Consider the following 25,500-nt stretch of genomic DNA (forward strand, 5'->3'; position numbering starts at 1 on the left):
ACCAGGCTTTACCTTTGAAATAGATTGCAACAAAATCCAATCTGGTACGACATATTGACTAGGATTCTCACACAGTTTCTGAGTACCATGAAAGTTGTGACATAAGCTACAAGAAAACTTGCTTTTTAACATAAATATACATCTACTATCCAGAAAAATTTCTTACATGAAATTTCATGAGCACCTACAATTTCATCTGTAAAATATATGTTCCGTGTTTTACTTACGTCTATCCGCTAGGGCGCTTGACCAATATACTTTTATGCTCGAGCCTGCATTAAAAAACCCAAAATATTTGTTAAAAGGAACTAAAAACACATCAAGTTACATAACAAGTCAAACTTTTAAAGTGTCAAAGGCTACGAAGACACTTATAAGTAATTGTTTTATTTCGATGATACGATAAACTTTTACTAATCATAAATTGCCTGTGACTATTAATTGTATTAATGGCTTGGTTATGCTAAAACACGTTACAGATATTTCTTTAAACCATTTTGTAAAACGTAAATCCGAATGAAATTTCTATGACATTTATACGAAAAGAAAAACCTAATAAGACTGCTATATTATTTTACAAAACTGATCATTGTAGTATTAATGATATGGACAACACATACGGTGAGTTGTTGCCAGGCTATATGCTGTGAAAATACTTTTTGCCACCGTTCGTTGCAGAGCCTCTGTGGCCTCTTTATAACTACATCCAGTCGCCTGCAGTTTTATGATTGGAAACAAACGATTATGAGAATATTTAACAAATTTTACATACATGTACTGTGAAAGATTTTCTGTACGAATATGTAGTTTACTTTGATACCAAAGAAGAAAATAATTATTGTATGACATTCGAAACCGATATACTTTTTTCATTTAATTATATTACTTTAAATTTTTGCCTTTACTATTTATATTGTTCGGACTCGCCTTTAAAAACCGCGTAAAAAATAAAACGGGATTCTATGTCTATTGACAGTCTAACAGGCATGTTATATGGAGATATTGTACATTTTAAGACTTTGTTCTTCCCATTAACATTTAAAATATTTACATTTCACGGATTAAATTTACACAAACACAGCGCAAGTTTATACTTTCGTGAATAAAATGTGGTTGTGCACAAAATGAACAAAATGTTACGCACTCTTATAAATAAAATCATGTTTTGAAAACGTATATATTATTGTAAGATAATACTTGTTACTAAAAATAAGCAAAGACCATACTCTATACCTCTTGCATGATCTCTGAACACGCTTCCTTGACGAGGACGGATTCTGTATACGATGAAACTAGTTTGTAATTCAATATAGAAATGGTATTGGTTTTAATTTTTATAGGTTTAAGTTAAGTTTTTAACAAATGTTGATGGCAGTTTAAGTAAGCAATCAATTTCCCATGTTTTGTGAAATTTGTATGAAATCAAAGAAAGGGAAAGTTTTACATTGTGTATGGTACCGTTTGTCAGGAGAAATTGTGAATAAGCGAATAACACATATTTTTTCTTTACAATCGAACCTCGACTTTTATCGTTGATTGATTCAAAATATTTCGGCTCTTATCCTAAATATAAAGTGGTCATATAAATAAGGGAACACAGATAGCTTTCAATATAATTGGTATTTTGAATGCCAAGCGCTTATGCAATATACAGTTGCCATTGCTTGGCATTGTACTGTACTAAGTGCCTGTTCGTAATGCAACCGGATCATTGCGATACTTTGGTCTTTACGAATTTCTCATATAGAGTTTATTTATTTCGTTCGGAGCTCATAGAATTCGAAGAAGCTCTTGACTTTGGGCAAGTAACAGACGCATCAAGACCAATTCCACAACACCGTCACACATAGGTTTCGGTGGCAAGACCGAGTTCGAATACTACGCCGTTTACAAAGCTTTTCTGCTGTTAAAGTCAGTTTTTGTAAGCATTAACGCACATTTTGAAGAAGCTTAGTATATCAGTGCCTTGAATTTAATTGCAGAAAAGCTACCTTATTTATGACAATTACAACTTACCCGTTTTCTGAAAAGGTATCTTGGATGTTTTTCTCCACGACAGTCAGTGCCTGAATTACATGAGGAAAAAACTGATAAAAAAAGAACCAAATGATTATAGCATGTACACTGTTTCAAGAGTATGACAATACGTTAATGAAATTGTGCATTAATATTTGAATATGATAATCAATAGGCATGCAACGGAGAGTAATGTATGAATTAATACCTCTAACGTGAAAACGCAAAATCCATATCCGATGGAACTTTTTGGTGCCGCGTCTACGTTTGTAATAAATTTGCAATGGTTTTGCAACCACAAAACGTCACTGACATATATATATATAAGATCGGAATGAAATGGCGATAGAACTTCGACCAAATTCCTATGAATTTATGTGATCCAATGGAGAGTAAAATATATATGACTTTCTTTTACAATATTGTTACCACTAGAACATGTAGAAATCCTATGAAACCATTGCTCACCGTTCTTCCACCGTCGATGTGACAATGGAAAAGCACGTTTTTTATGCCACAGGGACCTAGAAAGCATTTACTGTGGCCATAGTCGACTTGCAGTAATGAACGATGGTGTCATTTTAAGAGTCATTTACTGTGGCCATAGTCGACTTGCAGTAATGAACGATGGTGTCATTTTAGGAGTCATTTACTGTGGCCATAGTCGACTTGTAATGAACAGTGGTGACATTTTAAGAGTCATTTACTGTGACCATAGTCGACTTACAGTAATAAAAAATGGTGTAATTTTAAGATTCATTTACTGGGGCCATAGTTGACTTGCAGTAATGGACAATTGTGATATTTTAATTGTCATTTACTGTGGCCATATTCGACTTCCAGTAATGAACAATGGTAACATTTTAAGAGTCATTTACTGTGGCCATAGTCGACTTGCAGTTATGAGCAATGGTGTCATTTTAAGATTCATTTACTGTGGTCATAGTCGACTTGCAGTCATGGACAATAGTGTCATTTAAAAAGTCATTTACTGTGGCCATAGTCGACTTCCAGTAATAAAAAATGGTGTCATTTTAAGAGTCATTTACTGTGGCCATAGTCGACTTTTAGTAATGAACGATGGTGTCATTTTAAGAGCCATTTACTGTGGCCATAGTCTAATTGCAGTAATGAACGATGGTGTCATTTTAAAGAGTCATTTACTGTGGCCATAGTTGTCTTGCAGTAATGAACGATGGTGTCATTTTAAGAGTCATTTACTGTGTCCACAGTGGACTTGCAGTAATGAACGATGGTGTCATTTTAAGAGTCATTTATTGTGGCCATTGTCGACTTTTAGTAATTAACGATTGTGTCATTTTAAGGGTCATTTACTGTGGCCATAGTCTACTTTTAGTAACGAACGATGGTGTTATTTAAAGAGTCATTTACTGTGGCCATAGTCGAATTGCAGTAATGAACAGTGGTGACATTTTAAGAGTCGTTTACTGTGGCCATAGTCGACTTCCAGTAATGAACGTTGGTGTCATTTGAAGAGTCATTTACTGTGGCCATAGTCGACTTGCAGTAATGAACGATGGTCTCATTTTAAGAGTCATTTACTGTGGCCATAGTCGACTTTCAGTAATGAACGATGGTGTTATTTTAAGAGTCATTTACTACGGCCATAGTCGACCTTTAGTATTGAACGATGGTGTCATTTTAAGAGTCATTTACTGTGGCCATAGTCGACCTTTAGTAATGAACGATGGTGTCATTTTAAGAGTCATTTACTGTGGCCATAGACGACTTGCAGTAACGAACGATGGTGTCATTTTAAGAGTCATTTACTGTGGCCATAATGGACTTGCAGTAATGGACGATGGTGTCATTTTAAGAGTCATTTACTGTGGCCATAGTCGACTTGCAGTAATGAGCGATGGTCTTATTTTAAGAGTCATATACTGTGGCCATAGTCGACTTCCAGTAATGAACAATGGTGTCATTTTAAGAGTCATTTACTGTGGCCATAGTCGACTTTCAGTAATGAACGATGGTGTCATTTGAAGAGTCATATACTGTGGCCATAGTCGACTTGCAGTAATGAACGATGGTCTCATTTTAAGAGTCATTTACTGTGGCCATAGTCGACTTTCAGTAATGAACGATGGTGTTATTTTTAGAGTCATTTACTGTGGCCATAGTCGACTTTTAGTATTGAACGATGGTGTCATTTTAAGAGTCATTTACTATGGCCATAGTCGACCTTTAGTAATGAACGATGGTGTCATTTTAAGAGACATTTACTGTGGCCATAGACAACTTGCAGTAATGAACGATGGTGTCATTTTAAGAGTCATTTACTGTGGCCATAGTCGACTTGCAATAATGAACAGTGGTGACATTTTAAGAGTCATTTGCTGTGGCCAAAGTCGACTTGCAGTAATGAACGATGGTCTTATTATAAGAGCCATATACTGTGGCCATAGTCGACTTCCAGTAATGAACAATGGTGTCATTTTAAGAGTCATTTACTGTGGCCATAGTCGACTTGCAGTAATGAACGATGGTGTCATTTTAAGAGTCATTTACTGTGGCCATAGTCGACTTGCAGTAATGAACGATGTTGTCATTTTAAGAGTCATTTACTGTGGCCATAGTCGACTTCCAGTAATGAGCAGTAGTGACATTTTAAGAGTCATTTACTGTGGCCATAGTCGACTGCCAGTAATGAACGGTGGTGTCATTTTAAGAGTCATTTACTGTGGCCATAGTCGAATTGAGGTAATGAACGATGGTGTCATTTTAAGAGTATTTTACTGTGGCCATAGTCGACTTGCAGTAATGAACGATGGTGTCATTTTAAGAGTCATTTACTGTGGCCATAGTCGACTTGCATTAATGAGCAGTGGTGACATTTTAATAATCATTTACTGTGGCCATAGTCGACTGCCAGTAATGAACGGTGGTGTCATTTTAAGAGTCATTTACTGTGGCCATAGTCGAATTAAAGTAATAAACGATGGTGTCATTTTAAGAGTCATTTACTGTGGCCATAGTCGACTTGCAGTAATGAACGATGGTCTTATTTTAAGAGTCATTTACTGTGGCCATAGTCGACTTTCAGTAATGAACGATGGTGTTATTATAAGAGTCATTTACCGTGGCCATAGTCGACTTTTAGTATTGAACGATGGTGTCATTTTAAGAGTCATTTACTGTGGCCATAGTCGACTTTTAGAAATGAACGATGGTGTCATTTTAAGATTCATTTACTGTGGCCATAGTCGACTTGCAGTAATGAACGATGGTGTCATTTTAAGACTCATTTGCTGTGGCCATTGTCGACTTGCAGTAATGAACGATGGTATTATTTTAAGAGTCATATACTGTGGCCATAGTCGACTTCCAGTAATAATCGATGGTGTCATTTTAAGTGTCATTTACTGTGGCCATAGTCGACTTTCAGTAATGAACGATGGTGTCATTTTAAGAGTCGTTTGCTGTGGCCATAGTCGACATTTATTAATGAACGATGCTGTCATTTTAAGAGTTATTTACTGTGGCCATAGTCGACTTTCAGTAATGAACGATGGTGTCATTTTAAGAGTCATTTACTGTGGCCATAGTCGACTTGTAGTAATGAACGATGGGTGTCATTTTAAGAGTCATTTACTGTGGCCATAGTCTACTTGTAGTAATTAACGATGGGTGTCATTTTAAGAGTCATTTACTGTGGCCAAAGTCGACTTTTAGAAATGAACGATGGTGTCATTTTAAGAGTCATTTACTGTGGCCATAGTCGACTTTGAGTAATGAACGATGGTGTTATTTTAAGAGTCATTTACTGTGGCCATAGTTGACTTGCAGTAATGGACGATGGTGTCATTTTAAGAGTCATTTACTGTGGCCATATTTGACTTGCAGTAATGAACGATGGTCTCATTTTAAGAGTCATTTACTGTGGCCATAGTCGACTTTCAGAAATGAACGATGGTGCGATTTTCAGTGTTATTTACTGTGGCCATATTCGACTTTTAGTAAAGACTATAGACTATTTATAGTCAAGAACAATAATTTCGATTTTAAAATAATCTTTAGTGGTAAAGGATGAGGTGTGCTAACGAATGCAATTTGAATTATTATTTTCTCACGCCTTGGCTAGACTTCTAGAAGGAAAGAACTGAAAAAATAGACTATTTGTTTTAAAATGTAATAGTCCGTCGGTACCGTACATATTACGAACAAACGTATTCGCTTTTAAATGTAACTTAAATCTTTTGAACATCATGCACAAACTATTTAGCGTTGAACTGTTTTGCTAAATAAAAAAAAATGTTGCATAATTAGGTGTTTCACTGCCTTTTTGCAGACAATGGAAAAGAGACATTTCAGACAATGGAAAAGAGACGTTCCCGATGTTTTCCTTTGGGCTGCACACCACACTTTTTAGCCACCAATGCGCATTGGCAAGGGAGAAATTTCAAAATAAAGAGAACAATGCTCAAGTAAGCACCATTTTGAGTGTCTAAATAATAATGAATGTCAGGTTTGAGTTGTGGTGATTGTTCTTGGATGTTTGTAAGTTACCAAAACATAGGTATTGTAACTATAGCTGCATACAGGAAGTAGAATTAATGCAATTCGAAAACAGGTGTAATGCTGGCTCCGGTCAGTGTTTCTGTTGGAAATTTGAAAGGGCGTACGGACATTGAACTATTACAAAAAATCTAATCCTTTGACCCCCAATTTTCTCCATTGCTGTTTAGTACTTGGTAAGTTACCAATGTAAAAACATGGTCTCCAGGCACCTTGCTTCCGCAGGAAAGTGGCAGTTTGTTGTTGAAACTGGCTTAAAAAGGCTCGGAAACACACATAATTTTGTTGTTTTTATTTGAAATAATCAATACTAAAGCATTTTGCCCCAACTCAGTTGATTTGAATGTTACTGATTTTTCAGATGGCACACCCTCAACCATTCTGGAAATGTGCTTGGTTTATTTTCAGATATGCGAGGTGACCAGGTTTCGGACAGTGGTTAACTCCTGCTTGTGTATGAGATTGGCCGAGACTAAAAAAACTGTATATTGCCACCTTAAGGTAAAACATCAAATTATGAAAATGATCAAACACCCATGAAATATGCTTTTGCTTAATTATTTATCCCTAAGGTTTTGTTTCTAAACAGAGTGTTTGCCCCATAGCACCATTGTATGACCAATACTGATTGTAAATCAAGGGAGGTAATTCGGAATCATGTTTACCGATATCTGCAATTCTCGAACAGCTCTGTGTAAAAGTATGTGTTAAATTTGTAGCCGGGTTGGAAAATTTACTACTCTGTGGTGAAGAATAACTTTATTTTCATATACTGTCAGAAATACAGCAAACAATATAAGAATACAATCAAAATAATGAGTCAAAATGGCCGTTCTGCAGCATTTACTACTGTTTAGGGCCTATTGCACATTACAATCTTGTTAACATTGTTCCCTGGCACATAAACATCTTGTTAACATTGTTCCCGGCAAATGCAAAGGCATTTAATAACACATTTAGTATGTAATGCCATATGAATGGTCCTGGCTTGAAGTGGACGGCTCACATGAGTACAGGGACTCCTGTAACAGCGGTCGATTTGATACTCTTTTCCGTAGGAAGTATCGAGATTGTTTGTATGCTTGCGACTTCTTTCGCCTGGAATGATACTGGCTTTTTTGGTCGATTCGATTCAAATTCATGTACATTTGTGAGTTTTTCTTCACATTAATGCCAACAGCCCTTGCTAGTATCAATGTAGCCCGTCCTCGACCCAGTGTTCGCGAATGTGTTGCTGAGTGACATAGTCCTGAGAAGTTTCGCGTCCAGCATGTAAACTTTGGAGCGTAATTGAAAATTGTCGAGTGCATGCTTTCGCATTGATTTGTGCTGTAGAGTTCTTTAACTGATCTTAAAGTTTCTGTGTTGAACGTGTTCATGATGGCATCTTTAAGAGTAGTTTGATCATCTTTTGACAGGGTAAGGTGTTGTCCGTAGGGTAGATGTTTATAACTGTACTTTCCGTAGTGCACAAGATGATGTTGGCAGACAGTCGATTGCTTAGAGCATGCAACATGTGAGTCCGCGAAACAGGGAACAATGTTTTCAAGAGCTTTTGTGCTACGCTCAATGAACTCGGCCTCATTACTTCTTACGGATTTAAGGTTTGTCAGCTCCATGCGGGCACGGGTACGAATTCCACTTGCAAGTGATTTCAGGAAAATTGTCTTGTTTTGCCCAGCCTTAAGTTTTGAATTTAAGTTGATATTCCTGATTTTTTTCTCCAAAGTTCTGAGTTTGTGAATAAAACAATGGTAATGTTTCATGTTTGTTTTATTCTCTGTATTGTAGTCTCTCAGAGCTTTCGCCACTTGACTGCTTGCGTCTGTCGTCACAGATCGAATATTCAAAACGCGTCGCTTCAGGACACTGTTCAGGTTAGTGAGTAGGGAACTTTGTTCGGTCGACGATATCGATTGGTCTGTAGCCAGTGTTTTTGAGCAATTATCATGTGTGCAGGCTTTTTTCTTGCAAAATTTGCTGGAAATTGATGCTGCCAGGACAAATTTCTTTGACGTATTGTGCTCGATAAGAGGAGCAAAACTCTGCTTTGCTTTTTCCGCACCACCTTGCGGTCTGCATGAAAACGATGTGTCAAACTGTACATCAGCAGAGTTGTCTTTTCCTGACAGTGTTAGAATGCGACTGACATAATGCTGGTTATTACACATTTCGTCTTCGTTGACTGTTGTTGCCTTGTCAGACATCAAGTTCATTTTCTTTTGCATAAGTGAGTCACTTGGAGGCTTGATGTTCAAGCATGACAACACCAGTGACACATCAGCCATCCCCATTTTGGATTTCATCACTGGCAGCAAAATCATTTCATTTAGGACACCAGCACCTGGCCCCCTAGGTTTCTTTATTGTATTTGATAGCTCCATAGGTGTTGACTTATAATGGCAGCCCCTGCATTCCGCACAAATAGAAATAGCTAGTCCACGTCGGTGCACAACACTCACGGAAACCAGTGAATTCTTGCAGTTTTGCTGATGTACCTGTTGTATAGTGTTTCTTAAGCACTGCATATTGACAATGACATTCTCATCAACACTAGTGCAGTCTGGAATGTCTTTTATTTCAGCTTTTGGTCGTAGCTTGTAAGGCAAGGTAGTCCCTGAAGAAGAAGCGTGAAGTACGTCAACAGCCTCTTCAGCAGAAAGACGCTCCGTTGCAGGTACTGATGGAACAGCGATATCTTCAGTGGGACTAGGTAAATTTTGGCCTGTTTGTCGGAATGTGTTTCCTGGTCTAAACCAAAATGCCTTGCGTGCTTTATTTAATCTATAACTGCGCCTTGAATTACTTTTGGCCATTGTGCGCAATTCAACTGATGTTATTTATATGTAAATAAGAAGTTATTGTGAAGAAGTGACTCTGGTAAATGCCTCACTTTATTGTATGCCTTTTTACAATGATCTGAGCTTACTAGAAATTTAATTTTCTGTTTCCAAGATATTTGGGCTGATATTTATGTCAGATGTCAATTTTTAGGCAGTTGTTAGTGTTATCGCAGGGGTATTTCCTCAATATGTCAGCCCCAGATATTTATGCTATGATTGGGTTACCTCCCTTGCATGTGTTTGTTTAAGGGATTAGTACACTGGGGCCTTTAATGTTGTGTTTTTACAGCAGATTAAAGGTCCAAATGCCTAACTTGCCTTTCAAGTTCATGCTAAGCATGCAATTAATTTATATTTTTATTATTCTAAGCAAAAACATGTGCATTTATTGGGAGAGATGTAAAAAAAATTAGCAACATAAAGTATTTATTGGCCCCAAACTGTGTTCTTTTGTGTTGCTTCTGTAATAAAGTTATGATTTAGAGGCTTACCTAGTCACCTGCACTACCATTTATCATTTCAATGTGATTAAGACTTCATTTTATTGTTGCAATATGTTTCTGTGAGGTAGCTTTTCATTACCATGACTTCTACAGTAACCCAGAAAATGGCATAGAAAAAAAAAGAAAACAGGGGTTGGATTAAACGCTTTATAAATAACAGACAAGCCTTCAGAATTGGTTACAAATGTATTATATTTGCTTGTTTTTGTCCAAATTTTAAGAAAACAAGTCATTTTCAGCAGTTTCTAAGACCTAAAGGCTGCACACCACACTTTTTAGCCACCAATGCGCATTGGCAAGGGAGAAATTTCAAAATAAAGAGAACAATGCTCAAGTAAGCACCATTTTGAGTGTCTAAATAATAATGAATGTCAGGTTTGAGTTGTGGTGATTGTTCTTGGATGTTTGTAAGTTACCAAAACATAGGTATTGTAACTATAGCTGCATACAGGAAGTAGAATTAATGCAATTCGAAAACAGGTGTAATGCTGGCTCCGGTCAGTGTTTCTGTTGGAAATTTGAAAGGGCGTACGGACATTGAACTATTACAAAAAATCTAATCCTTTGACCCCCAATTTTCTCCATTGCTGTTTAGTACTTGGTAAGTTACCAATGTAAAAATATGGTCTCCAGGCACCTTGCTTCCGCAGGAAAGTGGCAGTTTGTTGTTGAAACTGGCTTAAAAAGGCTCGGAAACACACATAATTTTGTTGTTTTTATTTGAAATAATCAATACTAAAGCATTTTGCCCCAACTCAGTTGATTTGAATGTTACTGATTTTTCAGATGGCACACCCTCAACCATTCTGGAAATGTGCTTGGTTTATTTTCAGATATGCGAGGTGACCAGGTTTCGGACAGTGGTTAACTCCTGCTTGTGTATGAGATTGGCCGAGACTAAAAAAACTGTATATTGCCACCTTGCTGACAGAACGCGCGAAAATTACGTCATGCAATTTTTCAGACTGTGTCACTATTTTTTTCGGTTACAAAATACGTATATTTAAGTAGTCGTATTTTATGTATGTTGCATTTACGATTTCGTTGATGAAACGGAGTTTATGTAAAATCGTAAACGACTACATTAATCTCGATACATAATTTACGATCGTATAACAATACGTAATTATTGATGAAACGCCCCCCAGACTCAGGATATAATTTTTATCTTTGATAAATCGACATCAATTTCCTAGCCTATACGAAGGAGAATAACCTCTTGATCCTGACAAGATGAAGCATTGCAATTTCTTATGCTATTTTTTTTCAAGAAAAAATCTGTAAAATAACCTGTAAAGTTTCATTTTAATAGGCACTTATCCTTGGTTATAAACTTCCTATTTACGTGCAACATATGCACAACAAGTATTTCGTACTATAATAATTTTCCGCGATATAATTATGTTCACACTACAGAAGGTATGTTTTTACTTACCTGGGTTTGCCAGAAATCGTTATCGTTAATAGATATAACATTTCTGAAGATTTTCTGGTGAAATCATTTGCTTTAAGTTGATAATTATGGTAGTTAGGCATGATATGAAATGATGTTTTGATCGGATGTTCATTATCATCGAGTAACATTAAAGTATGACATCACTGATCCATATATTTTATTCTTTTGACTGATAACATCTACCGTTCATCATTTAAGAAAGGATCGATTATATTTTGAGGCCAGTTTCCTTTTTTTTACGATTCATAATACAATATCGACGTGGGTCGATACTGTTTAAATATGTGCAACGTTTAAATGTTGGATTTATAATTCGTCTTGTATAAAGATGAACTTTTGACGTACATATTTTATTTGGACTGAAAAAAGTTCTTCCTATTGAACATTGCATAGTTGAAAAATTCATAAATAATTATGTCTAAATGCAAAATCTGTAAATATGTATAGCTTGCAAACAATAAAAAATTCATAACTATAGATCTACTTATTCTGAAAAAAATCATTGTTTTTTATATTTTCAAATACCAAACTACCGTTTTCATGAGTGAAATTAGCAAAAACGATGCTTATCAAATGTCATGACAATCCTCTCATGCCCACATGCCAACTTATGTACTGATTTATTTTCCTGCTCAGATTTCAATGACTTTCATTTATTAAAAATGTGCATTTCCACGGACAAGATTTCATTATTGCCCATGTTGTACCAAATCATGTATTTAAAAATCAAAGCGCTGAAGGCAATGTAGGTGTTCGCTGTTGTAAAATATCGTCCTTGATTAGCTTGTGCGCATTGCACAGGCTAATCAGTATGCACAGGCTAATCTTATTTGACATGCATTAAGCCCCGTTTTCCCTGAAAGCAGCCAATATGTACAGATTTCAATGATAAACACTAGACTGGCCAATCTGTATTACAAGCTGTTAAACACTATTAGTCATATAAACCCTCTGCAGTGTACCAGCAGTGAACTATAAACAAGCAAATGTGGTGGTTATCTTTCCTAGCAGACGCTCTATATAGCATGTGTCGTCTGCTGCAACAGGCACTGTCAGGCAGTGGTTGTTTCCATACCGTACCTAAGGCTTCTAAGCACATACTGATTTGCAAAATATGGTCTGTAACATTAGTGTGAGCTAACGCTCATACTAATAACGTTTAAACAGACACAACCAAGAAAGCCACTGAGGCGAAGCATAAAAGGGGCGCCATTTAACGTATATACATAGGTAGAACATTATGAGGCTCGGATAATTGATTCTCTACATAGCACGTGTTGCGTTAGGCATTTTACAACAAAGATATTTGTAATATGTTGACAGAAAGGCAAATAAACAGAGGGCAGTATAAATGTATGTGACTGATCGACTGTTTGAACGCAAATAAAGGCAGTTAAATTAAGTAATCACAACTATTGATCTGTAAAACTGGTTGTTTTTGTTATTAAGTGCATGGTTTTAACATTAAACAATGATGTCGCCAGAGGGACCTGCAAACCGCCGTCATAAACAGTCAGCATCCTGAATTTAGTACGAATAATGACATTAAACTTCAGATCCTATTTCAATTAGCTCTTAATATATGCAAAGTAATTTGAAAGTCCTTCAGGCGGCTAAAGAGTTTCGGGAGTGCACAAATAGAGTGATATCAACCATCCGACATCGGGCACAGGGCGTACTATAAACGAAAGCCATTTCATCCAATCTTTGAATCCTATTATTGTGCAGACACATTGGGACATATACAAAGAAAACAAACATCTATACGGAAAAAACGAATTATTAACAATTTAACAAATGTGTGTTTAACAATACTTGATTGTTGCGCAAACGAAACAAACAATGAACAATTCTGCAATCACGCTAATCTACATGTGTTCAATTATCTTGTGGAAAAAGGATAGACCGCCTGGGAAATACCCAATATGTCCTGAAGGTGTATTCATACAACATATAGACACCAACTTATAAGAGTTTAAGTGTCGCAATTGACTTTGTCACGAAATATCTTACTGAACAATTGTCAAAATGTAAATATCGGTATAGATAACATGTATTGGGTTCTTCCAAGACACGTTTTAAATGTAAAATGTAAATTTGCAAATTAAAATCCATAGATTAAACAAGATTAAATACACCATACAGACCATATGTTGATGTATCATGTTGATCGGCCAAGCCCATATATCGTTACTTGTCTAGAGATTGATCCAAATTTTAATTAATTAATAGGTGCATACTTTTTGGTTTGAAAACAAAATGACAAATATTATCGTCATCTCCAAGGTTGATATCACCAGTACTAGTCTTCGTTGGTCGTTCATATTCTCAGATGATATCTCAAATAGTTATGGATGTTATTCGACTAAGATTTGTAAAAAAATCTGCGACAATAGTCATACTCTTTGATCTCGTCTTTTTAGTGATGCTCGCTTTTAATCAACAAACAACCTATTTACGTAAACGCCGTATGTCTCTTTTCAAATACAAATGTATATTTTTGTGAACATATTTAACAGCGTGTAATAGCTTTCACCTCGTAATTTGAGACAAGTTGCCATGTATACTGTTTCTGGTCAGGTCTTTATATGTGTGCCTTTTATACGCTATTACATGTAATTTGAAGTGTGTTGAGTTTTTAAACGGGTATACATTTCAATATGTATTCATCTTACCCCAAATCGTGCACTCACAGCTACATATTCTAGTTTTAACAGAACATTTGTCCGCGAACTTTCAAAATACAATGATGGAACATCGACCGTTTTTGAAAACGACTTCCGATCGCTACCATTTTATAAATTGATTGTTCAATAAATAGAGAATACCGGTATTATGTGTTATAGGATAAAATAAGAGTCAGCACATATGGTAGTCGTGACTTGATCTTTATCCAAAACTCACATAATATAGTAGCGCTCTGCCAGGAGCCAATCGTATAAATATGGATAACTCTTATGCAGCGGATAACTTTTTGTTATCTTCAATTTAAGGATATCTTTTTTGGTTAGCGATTGTATAAAAAAATAGTTACCCGAACAGGTGCACGTTTTGGCTATGTTTTGGATAAGATTTAGCCAAGGTATTTGACTTCAGTTATCTTTTGGATTGGCTAAAGTTATCCATATTTATACGATTGGCTTCTGGTAATAGGATAAAAACTACATTTCAGGTGTGCTAGATAAACTTAGTCATACGGCCTATTAATGGTTTGTGTGTATTTCAGACTTTATTTACAGGTCATCGCCGAGTCGTCATGACTACCTTATATTAATGGAGGAAATAATATAGGACAAAAAGAATGTTATGTGAGTTTTGGATAAAGATCCTCGCGCTACCATTGTTCAAAACCACGCATGATAAACTTGATCTTTATCCAAAACTCACATAGTATTCTCTATATCTATTTACAAACTCCTTATTATAAATTTACGAACACCGTCTTTAAAAATACTGTAGTTTCGGGTTTTCCGCTGGAAAACCCAAACTATTCATGCATAACCACTCTGGATCAACAGACGATTTATTTCATAAATCATACGGAGGAGTCTGGAGATAACCGATGTATCACGATTGATACATAACTCGAAGAAGTCGTCTCCCTTTCCTAGTGTAACTACATCATCGCGTATTTCAATGATTATTTAATAACGCCTCGTAGAAAATGTAAACCATTTATTTGGGGCTATGGTACGTTTTGTTAAGATGCCAGCCCCATTTGAGCTTGATTGTGTAAATCCGTGGTGACATAAATAAATAAGACTTTCCAAAATAAGTTTAACAATGCATATGAGTCACCGGTATTGCCTGCACAAACCAATAAACAAATTGCTAGACCCTTTTATAGTTAATATACAATAAATACTGTATAAGGAAGATTTTGTGGAATGGGCGACCTTACTATGCTATACTCGAGAACATCGCAAGTGAAGTGTCTTAGGGAAAATACATTACATATTGGACTTCAAATATATTATTGTATTCCTTGATGTCTGTGTAACGGAAATACATTTTGTTAACACACCGTCTCAGTAGCAAAAATTATATCCATTCAACTGTGGATACTAAAAAGATAAAATATACTTTTTTTACGCTTATGATTAAGTTTTTACCCAGTTTTACATATATGTTAGGTTTCTAATATAGGCCCTATGTTTTCTTTACTTATAATAAAATCAGCCTAATCGCCCTTTCTTTACTCATATTCATGGAGTATGCTCATTATTTCACAGAATATTTCAAATTTAATAAAAGTAAAATTAATTTGTAATGCACAACATTCAAGAACCTTTTAAATTTAGATCTACATATGTGTCCGGTTCTGTGAAAATTGGGAAAATGCATGTGCGTAAAGTGTCGTCCCAGATTAGCCTGTGCAGTCCTAATCAGGGACGACACTTTCCGCTTTAATGGTAGTTTTCATTTAAAGGAAGTCCCTTTTTACCGAAAATCTAGTTTAGACGGAAAGTGTCGTCCCAGATTAGACTGTGCGGACTGCACAGGCTAATCTGAGACGACACTTTACACACATGCAAAATGCCCAGTTTTCTCAAAACAAGACACATATATATAATGTGGTATGAAGATTCATGAATTTCCGTTTGGAAACAATTCTACTAGACCGGTAATTCTAACAAATATATTCACTGAATTTTAAGACATTAAATGAATTAACGATTCCTCGCATAAGTGGCTTAAACACGTTGACTGATCAAACAATTATTTTTAATCATATATTATAAACCCCTAAAGTTGAACTGTGTGTATTTGCGGTATGAGAAATTCTCAATGAATGTTCGTAATATGTCGTCACATATAAGCTTGTGCAATCCATTGTCCTTCATTTTTCAACGAAGAACTAGACAAAATACAGAATATCGTTATGTAAAACAGTACACTGGGCACAGAGCACACATATTATTACAGATGATAAAGTTGAATAGATTGAATGCGTATAATATAAAACATTGTGTTACGTGTTTGTAAATATATGGCACTGAACGGACACTGGATATGATAATTAAACAATCTTCTGAATTTATCATTAACGTGTGATGTGATTGCAGACAAATTTAGCTTTACAAGTGGTACACTAACCAGATGAAAATACGTTGTCGTTCTTAACAAAACCATGCCATGTTACAAAAACTTCTTAATTTAAGAGTAGAGCTATTAATTTTTAAACAAGCACTTTCACTGCCAGTTTTACTTTCGTTTCTGGGTTTTAACAATAATTTGGCTATACTGCAATAACAGCTAATCTAAATAAAAAAAAATAATTGTTCAAACACTTTTTTTTATCCAACTAGTATTATTAGCATCAAGCTTGAGATAACATCGGTACCACAATTAATCAAAGTACTGACAGTACTGGTGTGACGATGCTTTTGAAGAGGATGGATATAAAAGCATCAATTTAAGTTGATCTACATCATAACAATTGTGTATGTGGGTACGAAAAAAAATTTGGGAACGAAAAAATTATGCAAAAAAACAAATTTGGTTACGAAAAAAAATTAGTGTACGAAAAAAAATTGGGTACGAAAAACTAATTGGGTACGAACAAAATTTGGGTACGAAAAAAATTTGGGAACGAAAAAAAAAATGGGTACGAATAAAAAATTGGGTACGAAAAAAATTTGGTACAGAAAAAAAAAGGGGGTACGGGGACGTAGTTCCCCTTGGGAACTTGACCCACAATCGCACATTCTTGGCCCTTTCCGTCAAACATCGGATAAGTACCTCGAAGGCAATAGTATGAATACACATTTATGGCGTACCATTTGTGTCGAAAGTCAACAAGACCTAGTAGGTAAAAAGAGAAATGTACTTTGACGTACAATATGTACGTCGAAGTACATTTTTTGTACTTCGACGTACAAAATTGTAATTCGACGTTTAGTCTTTACTGACCATTGAGTGTTAGCCAATCAGATCGAAGACGCATTACGTCTGTTGCTTTTAGAGATATTTGACATTGAACATTATTATTATTATTATTATTTATACCAAATTATGCGACTATCGACCGCTAACTCATAGATATTGTGCGTATTTATTGACCTGGCGTGGCGGAATTAACATCTGACTTATGCAAATAATGGTTAACACAAAATACAACCAAACCAGGGAGGTTATTATACATTTTTAATCCCGTAATCGTTTAGTAACTGTTTGGTTACCGTTGGGAATTTCCTACACAGTTATGCGCTGGACCGTGATATTCTGCCCCGCATGGTCAATAAATACTCACAATATGCTTGATAATTTTATTTTTTAAAAGGGTTACCTTGAATCTTCTTCAAATGGGTATATAAACTATTTCAATGCATTAAATACTCGAAACTTCCTTGTAAAATGTTTTTTTTTTCAATTTTGATATTTATATTTATTTTGTCCTCAATTAAAAAAAAGAGATTTTACACATTTATTATGAATAAATCTGAAGGAAAAGCGGCTCATGAGACAAGTGTTTTGATCGGCTGTTAAGAAAATTTGTACGTCGAAGTACAAACATGTACGTCGAAGTACAAATTGTACTTCGACGTACAAATTTATACTTCGAAGTGTATTTCATTTTGTACGTCGAAGTACAATTTTTGTACCTCGACATACATATTGTACGTCAAAGTACATTTCTCTTGTCACCAAGTAGGTCTTGTTGACTTTCGACCCAAATGGTACGCCATACACATTTCGTAAGCGGTAATGCGGTCCTACCTATGCACGTCAAAATGTAAGCGAAATATGTAAACAAAGTGGTAGCCTGTCAGGAATGTTTGAATTAATGAAGAAAATCGTGTATTGATGTAAGTTTATTGAAGAAATGTACAGAAAGTATGTTCAATAAGCAATAGCGATATTTTTCTCCGCCACATAATTGTTGATAGTTTGATAACACAAAATGAAAGTGAAAGTAGAACTGTCAAAAATGACAACCTGTCAATGTGTTGTTTTTGCTGGCACGAGAGGACGATTACGCTCAATGTGTTCACTTTTTTTACTATAGGCTTTGCCAATGACCTTTATAGTATGGGTGGCTTTGTTATTACTTATTGCTATCATGTAACTGCATGATTGTGTATATGTTTACAATACACAAAGCATAAATAATGATATAAATATACTGATTGAGCTTATAATAATCTGATAACTATAGCCAGACCAATTAAGTACATAAAATACATTTTTTTGTCCTGATTTCATGAAGACTTGAGATATTTATGCACATAGATATGGGTTGATCCACAAATGAAAAATATTTTTGATCTGTGTTCGGTGCAGGCTCTTTTTCCATGACTGTGAAAGTTAAATTTTTATGTGAAAGGATGTTTATTTTTTTCTGAAGTATTTCATTCAACCATTGAATAAAATGAACTGTTCTGCATATAATTTGCCATTTTGATAGGTGTTTGTTAGGTGATCAACAGGAGATGAACAGGGTGCCAGAGAAAAGGGATAAACATTTGAGATCTGGTCAGGGCTTCATATAAAAGTGGTTAAATGGTATACATTTTATATCTGACCAGTGCTCAAGAGAAAATGTGTACATTTCAGAAAATTTCACCATTTAAAAATGTTTAAATACCGCTTGACTAAGGCTCTTAATTCATCTAGCATGAACACTTGTACTATATCTTTAAGTTTTTAACACTAAAAAATAATATTTAATGTACAAATTTAATCTACCAATGTGTACAGATACTACTTAACATATATTTGACTGTATTGAATGTAGGAACTAGCTAAAATTTCCATTAGTAAAAAGGAGCAGGGGGTGAAATATTCATTGCCTGAAGCTCTGACGCTGGAGCTATGTTTATATTTCTTAAAACACACTGATTAAAAAAGTAAAACAATACAATGATACAACAGAGGGAAAATCATCCCCTCTAAACAACATGTTACATAATAATGTAAAATATTTTTGGATCTGGATCTGGATTGGTACACAGCAGGACCTTTAGGTATGCGCGCTGCGGGAGAGAGATGGGAGTGACTTACATTTTGGATTGAATTTAATCACTGAAATTAATCACTGAAGTTACAGTATGATCTCATTTGATATAGATGTACATGATTGTATCAAGCAACATAATTAAATAATTATCAGTGTAAAGTACTGTCATGATTTCAGTATCATTTAAATGATTTCAGTCAAGTTTATCATTCATATACATTAATTTTGTAAATATTATCAATATAAGTATACTAGATGCAAACATATTTGAAATAATACAGTTTGATATACTGTATATAATGTAACTACACATCCAAGTAGTCCATCAAACCATTGCAACAGAGCCACCTGGTGTGCCAACGCACCAGCAGACAAGTCAAATGCCTTCTGACTTAGTGCATTTTACTATTTATAACATCTACATTAGTTACAGATACATGTTTACACTCGTATGTGTTTGAAAAATAATCTTTAATGGCATCATCTGACCATGCATGTCCTAGATTTCAAAATCAAGGCCGTGGTCTGACACATTGGTGACATTAAGGTTAAACTGTTACCAGTCTTCTGAACTTAATTTTTATTGAACTATGAAATCTTAATCGGGCACTGATTTTTCTTGTTTTAAAACAGTCATAGATCAGTTGTGGCCTCTCGGTAATGACCTATTTTTGCTTACTTGTCACAACCTTAAAACTTTCCACACTTCTATAATAGCAAATCTGGATTTAGGTGATCTTCAATGGAACATTAACACTTTAGCTCTGTCACAAGAGTGCTGGTAAAGTCAAGTCACATATTTCAATCTAGGCCATGTCAAACTCAAAGTGTCCAAGACAAATGAAAGATGCGTTTATTTATTATTGTCCCATTGTTTACTACTGCTGGGAGTTTTTATATAATATAACTGATGGCCATCATGTGAGAGAAAATTCACATTATCTTTGTATATCAGGTTTAACAGCCTTTTAGATAACAAAGTTGGCAAGTTTTCAATGTCGCTTCTGGGGATCAAACCCGCAGCACAACCTCCTGCAATCAAAGACGACACACTACCACTAGGCTTTTAGGAAGATTCTGAAATTTTTCGATCCCTCGTCAGAGCAACCAAACCAAAAATTAAGTCAAATATTGCCGACTCGGTATTATTGAGTCAGTTCATAAGAGATAATGGAAGATGCAGCATTTCTCACGCCCCTAGCATCGCCTTAAGCAGTATTCAATTCTCAACACGAAAGTGCTGGAGTCATTGATCCCGAGGGACCAGAAAAAAACACTTGATTAATGTTCGAAATAAAATCATTTGATTAATGACAATACTATTATTTGAGCCAGGTCACAGGGAAAGGGCAGTCTAATCAGTATCCAATTAAACTATTTGTTATTGTCAGAAAACCGCTTTTAAGCAAACAGCTTTCAAGCGACTGCAGGCTGATCTGGATCCAAACTGGCCACACTCGCCTTAATGTCTCTTTTACTGTGACACAGTTCATTTTACTTTAAAATGATATCAAATACTAAAATAGAAAGAATAAATAATACAAACCAGTAATTTAAGTAAAGACTTTGTAATCAATGTTTTCAGGACAGCTTGGTGATCTGCAAATCCCATGTGATATGTTGATATCGGGTATCATAGTCATTCAATAAGTCGCAAAATGCTCGAATACAATTTACAAAGCAAAATGTGACTTAAATTGATAACTAAAAATACCAGTTTTGCCTTGTCAAGCTGTCAAGATCCAGAAAGTCCTGCATTCACATCGAATATATCCTTCGAATTCAATCCATTGTTGACATTAGCGGAGATTTAGTTATTAAATAACTAATATATCCTAAATGACAGTTTCTAAATAGCCAAACAAGCCGATGTATGCTGTAAGAAAGTTTCGACACGAGTGTGAACATTTTCTCATGGGCGCGGCCATTGTTGTATGTTGAGGCACGAACGACAACTCTGCTGGAGAATGTTATCAATGCTTATCAGCGAGATATGCCGATTAGAAAAATAAAAATCGAGTTATCTCAATCGGACTGGCTCGGTCTTTTACATAGCTCGCCATTGTGAAGAATTTTTCGGCGTGCTGTATTAAGCCAGCTTTTCACCTTACCTGACCTTTGTAAGTGTCCAATAAAATTCAAATAAAATTTCCCGCGGCTAGGTACGAATGAATACACTTCATTTATTCCATTGGCTGATTTGAGTATACCACCAGAACTTTGGAAACATATACGCGTCTGTAACACTGTTTTACTGCATGAAACAATTTTATCTCTAATGAAAAGGCTTAATAGATATAACAGTTTAACACTCAATTCTCGACATCAATACAGTTTGTGCGTGCACCTTTTATTTTCAGAGGATTGCCATGGCAAAAGCTTTTATACATAAAGGCTATGTACTCATATTTAGTACTTATTTCCATATTCCGGTCAACATGTTAACATGTAAAAGTATAAAGAGCAGTGGAAGCGAGGCCTCACTTTAATGCATTGCATTTCAACCCGTGAGATATCGGGTCAATTCGCGGTTAGTGTGTCTGGATGTCAGAGTTTATATACAGGTTATCACCGGAGTTCGCGGCCAGTAAAATAATCGTTACAATACAATGATAAATATTATTTTTGATTAATTTAACAATACTTATTCCACCATATTGTAATGTATTAAGCATGAGCGCGATGATTCTCGATACTGTTAATAATCGAATCAAATAGCAACGCCGGACAAACCACTAAAACAGGTTTGTTCGAAGAACGCGCCTATAAATACGAATACTTCGCGTGTGGCCGGTTGACTCATATGTTTTAATTTCACTTCCATTCTTCTTTTGGTTTTCTGTTTTGTATCTATAGGTTTATGACCAGAAATATGTAATAATGTAAAATAGGCCGCGAAAACCCCGCGTAACATCCCGTACTGCGTGTGATGCAGCTAAGAACTGCACAGAAAAAGACATTCGCTATCATTGATCTCATTCATTGAACTATCAACGCCGTATATCTTTTTAAAGATATTTCTTGTTTCATGGTATGATAACTTAGACGAGCTGCAGAAGCAGCATCGTCAAAAAGAGGACAGAGTGTTGCTGAGTACCAACAATAACCAATGTCGGTAGATGGGAAGTAATCTGTCATCAACGTGTAATTAAAGTGTCAAAGTCAACCATTGTTTCATAAGAAAACACGTAAGAGCAGACATATTTGCTCGGATTTATTTGATAAGATACTATAATCTCGCTTCGCACAAAGTATTGACATGACGTGTTTTTTAAAGAGGCTCTCCGAATAAGGATCAAAAGACTGCGATAAGGGCACATATTAAAAAAATATTATACACGTTTGCTAAATTTAATTGCGTTACGTTACGGTCTAAAGCATCCTGAATATGTAATTGTAGGTGTCAGTATGGGAACCTTATATCAATAATGAACGTTATTGCTATTAATATTCGTAAACCTATGTAAATGTAACACGTGCATTTCTTTATTATGACATGTAATCCCAGCTAGCACAAAACCGTTCTTAGAACGTTATCCTAACGTTAGCCCAAACGTTCCAGAAATGTTGCACTTCAACATTCTCCTTACGTTAAAATGTATGGTTCGCTTAACGTTCCCGAAACGATGCGGAATAACGTTATCATTTAACCTAAAACAAACCTAAATCTTATTGTCATATTGAGGTCGAAAACCAACACATCTTTATTATACTTAAGTTTATTACATGAATGTAATCAATACAAATATATATCATCGCATTGTTGTTCTTTTTTGTCTTGAATCCTGATTTGTTCGGGTGTCTTCCCAGTTGTCCTGGAAGTACAGAAAAATATCAGAATGACCAACTGTTCTTTTTTTTTAAAAACAAAACGGAGAAAAAATGACAAGACATACATGTACCGCATGAATAACACACACATATATGCGTCATCTTGAACATACACATAAATGAAACCGAATTTTCATACATGGTAAAATAATCAAGCTTTACAACATCTTTAAATTTAATAATGTATTTTATGACTGAATCAATTCATAACTAAATTTAAAATTAACGTACAATATCAATAGTTTAATCATGTCACGACCAACAAACACTTTTCATAAACTACTTTTTACATAATTATACATTTCAATTTTAGAATTTAATAAAATAAGATCTAATAATTGAGGTTAAGATAGATTTTTGAATTTTATTCCTTTTTCAATTAAAGGTGAATTGGGATTATCGTTGTTCGAAATAACGGTGTTCAAGTGTACATTATTACATGTGTTTTCAAGAATGTTGCCAACAACAAATTGCTAACAAAAAATGACTAAGTGAACGTTAGTATATTTAAATGTGGTACGAAGTCTCCATGGTACGAGTTTCCCCATCATTCCGAATTTGAATTTAAAGCAAGTGCATAATGATATCAATTTTAATATTACAAATTGAAATAACAATAAAAACCTACCTCGCAAACTGTTGATTATCGTCGATTGTAGGTTCCAACTTCTCTTATTAATGAACAAAAAGGTTAACATTCAACATCAGCAAAGTTTGAAAATCCAATTAGCCAGTACTTAGTTGGTCAGGGAACAAAGGAATCGAGTGTCACGCACGCGGGAGATCTGCTGTGTAACAGTATAGGCCTTAAATTGAATGCATGAGCCATGAGTCATACGCCGTGCCACTCTTTTAGTATATACATGCCTCCGCACTTGACTCAGTCTATTGCTAGCGCTCACAACATACACGCGCACTAGCAAGTTGCCTGATAATATATTTATTATGGATGTATAATAAATTTATAAACAATACATGTAGTTTATAAAGTACACCAAAAACATGCTGGTTTACATAACAAACATTCGAAGAAAAAAAAAAAAAAAAAAAAAAGGTCATTTTTTTATGAAAACATATAACAATTTAATGCTCATGTTTATATTGTGTGATTTTTAAACGTTCTTATAACGTTCTGCGAACGTTTGGAATGTAACTTTGAAATTTGGTTTCCCGATAACGTTCCGACAAAAACGTTGTAAGAACGTTACAGAAACGTTACACTTTTTAAGTCCACCAATACATCCTAGGATCGTAAAAATATACTGTTGAAATGTGACTTTCATAATATATATTTCATATAACTAAAATAAGTTACGAATACTGATAGTTTGATTTTTGTTACAACGTTCTGAAAACGTTCTGGAAACATTCTGTGTGATTATAACCTAAATACAACTTAAGCGTAACGTTATTTGAACGTTACGTGCTAGCTGGGATTGCTTTTCCTTTGCAAAATATATGTGAATAATCGTTGTCTAAGTTGACTGTGTTTAGTGTTTTCGTTCACTTCCTATATACCAGAGGTCAATGTAGCGAAAAGCGAAATTCAATTATAACTCGTATATACTACATTTGCTTATCGAAGCCAGACTGGACGCGCCAATCGACACGAACGTTAAGCGCATCTTTAAATTTGAAAGGTCGTATCCGTTCAGAGCCTATAGTTAAGTGTTTATACTGTTACTATATAATACTGCCTTGCATAATCCAGCTAAAGGGGCATTTTCACGTTTTGGTAAATTGACAAAAACATGTTTTAAATCCGCAAATTTTCGTTTTAGTTATGATATTTGTGTGGAAACAGTAATACTGCACATTTACCATGCTCTAAAATAGCCATTATATGCATCTTTTGACGATTTAAAAATCTGAAAATTATAAAGCATTGCACCGCAAAACGATTAAATAATTTGGAGAGTTCTGTTGTTGTTGTTTTTTTTTATAACTACGAGGATTGCATATATAAAGTATAAAATACATCCATCATTGTATGAGCACGGATGGCCGAGTGGTCTAATTGGTAGACTTTTTACTCCAGGACTCCAGGGGTCAGTGGTTTGAGCCCCTTTGAAGTTTACTTTTTTTAAATTTTATTCTTGATTTTTTTACTGGAGCTTTTTAGATCTAATGTTCACATTTATCAATATAAAGAATTTAATGACAAACTTCAATACATGCCAAAATCTGTGAAAAGCCCCCTTTGAAATATTCAGGTAGACAAACTCGTGGTTCAATAACAAAAAAAAACACCCGAAAATCATTGATTAACGATCAGCAATTCTAATTCGATTTCAAGGGGCCTTTTCACGTATTGGTAAATTGATAATATTAAAGAAAATTGTTACAGATTCG

The 25,500-nt window shown here is 35.1% G+C and overlaps 1 protein-coding gene and 1 long non-coding RNA gene across 2 annotated transcripts in view; both read left to right on the top strand.

Annotated features, from left to right (window-relative positions):
* Positions 1-25,500, top strand: part of LOC127867671 (brain protein I3-like) — an 87,594-nt gene that overhangs the window by 57,928 nt on the left and 4,166 nt on the right. The window lies entirely within an intron of this gene.
* On the top strand, positions 8,346-10,824 carry LOC127867684 (uncharacterized). The gene is made up of 3 exons (XR_008043616.1): positions 8,346-8,432; positions 9,140-9,268; positions 10,735-10,824. It is a non-coding gene; the product is annotated as an uncharacterized LOC127867684 (long non-coding RNA).

Source organism: Dreissena polymorpha, chromosome 2 (genome assembly GCF_020536995.1).
Source record: "Dreissena polymorpha isolate Duluth1 chromosome 2, UMN_Dpol_1.0, whole genome shotgun sequence".
Lineage (NCBI taxonomy): Eukaryota > Metazoa > Mollusca > Bivalvia > Myida > Dreissenidae > Dreissena > Dreissena polymorpha.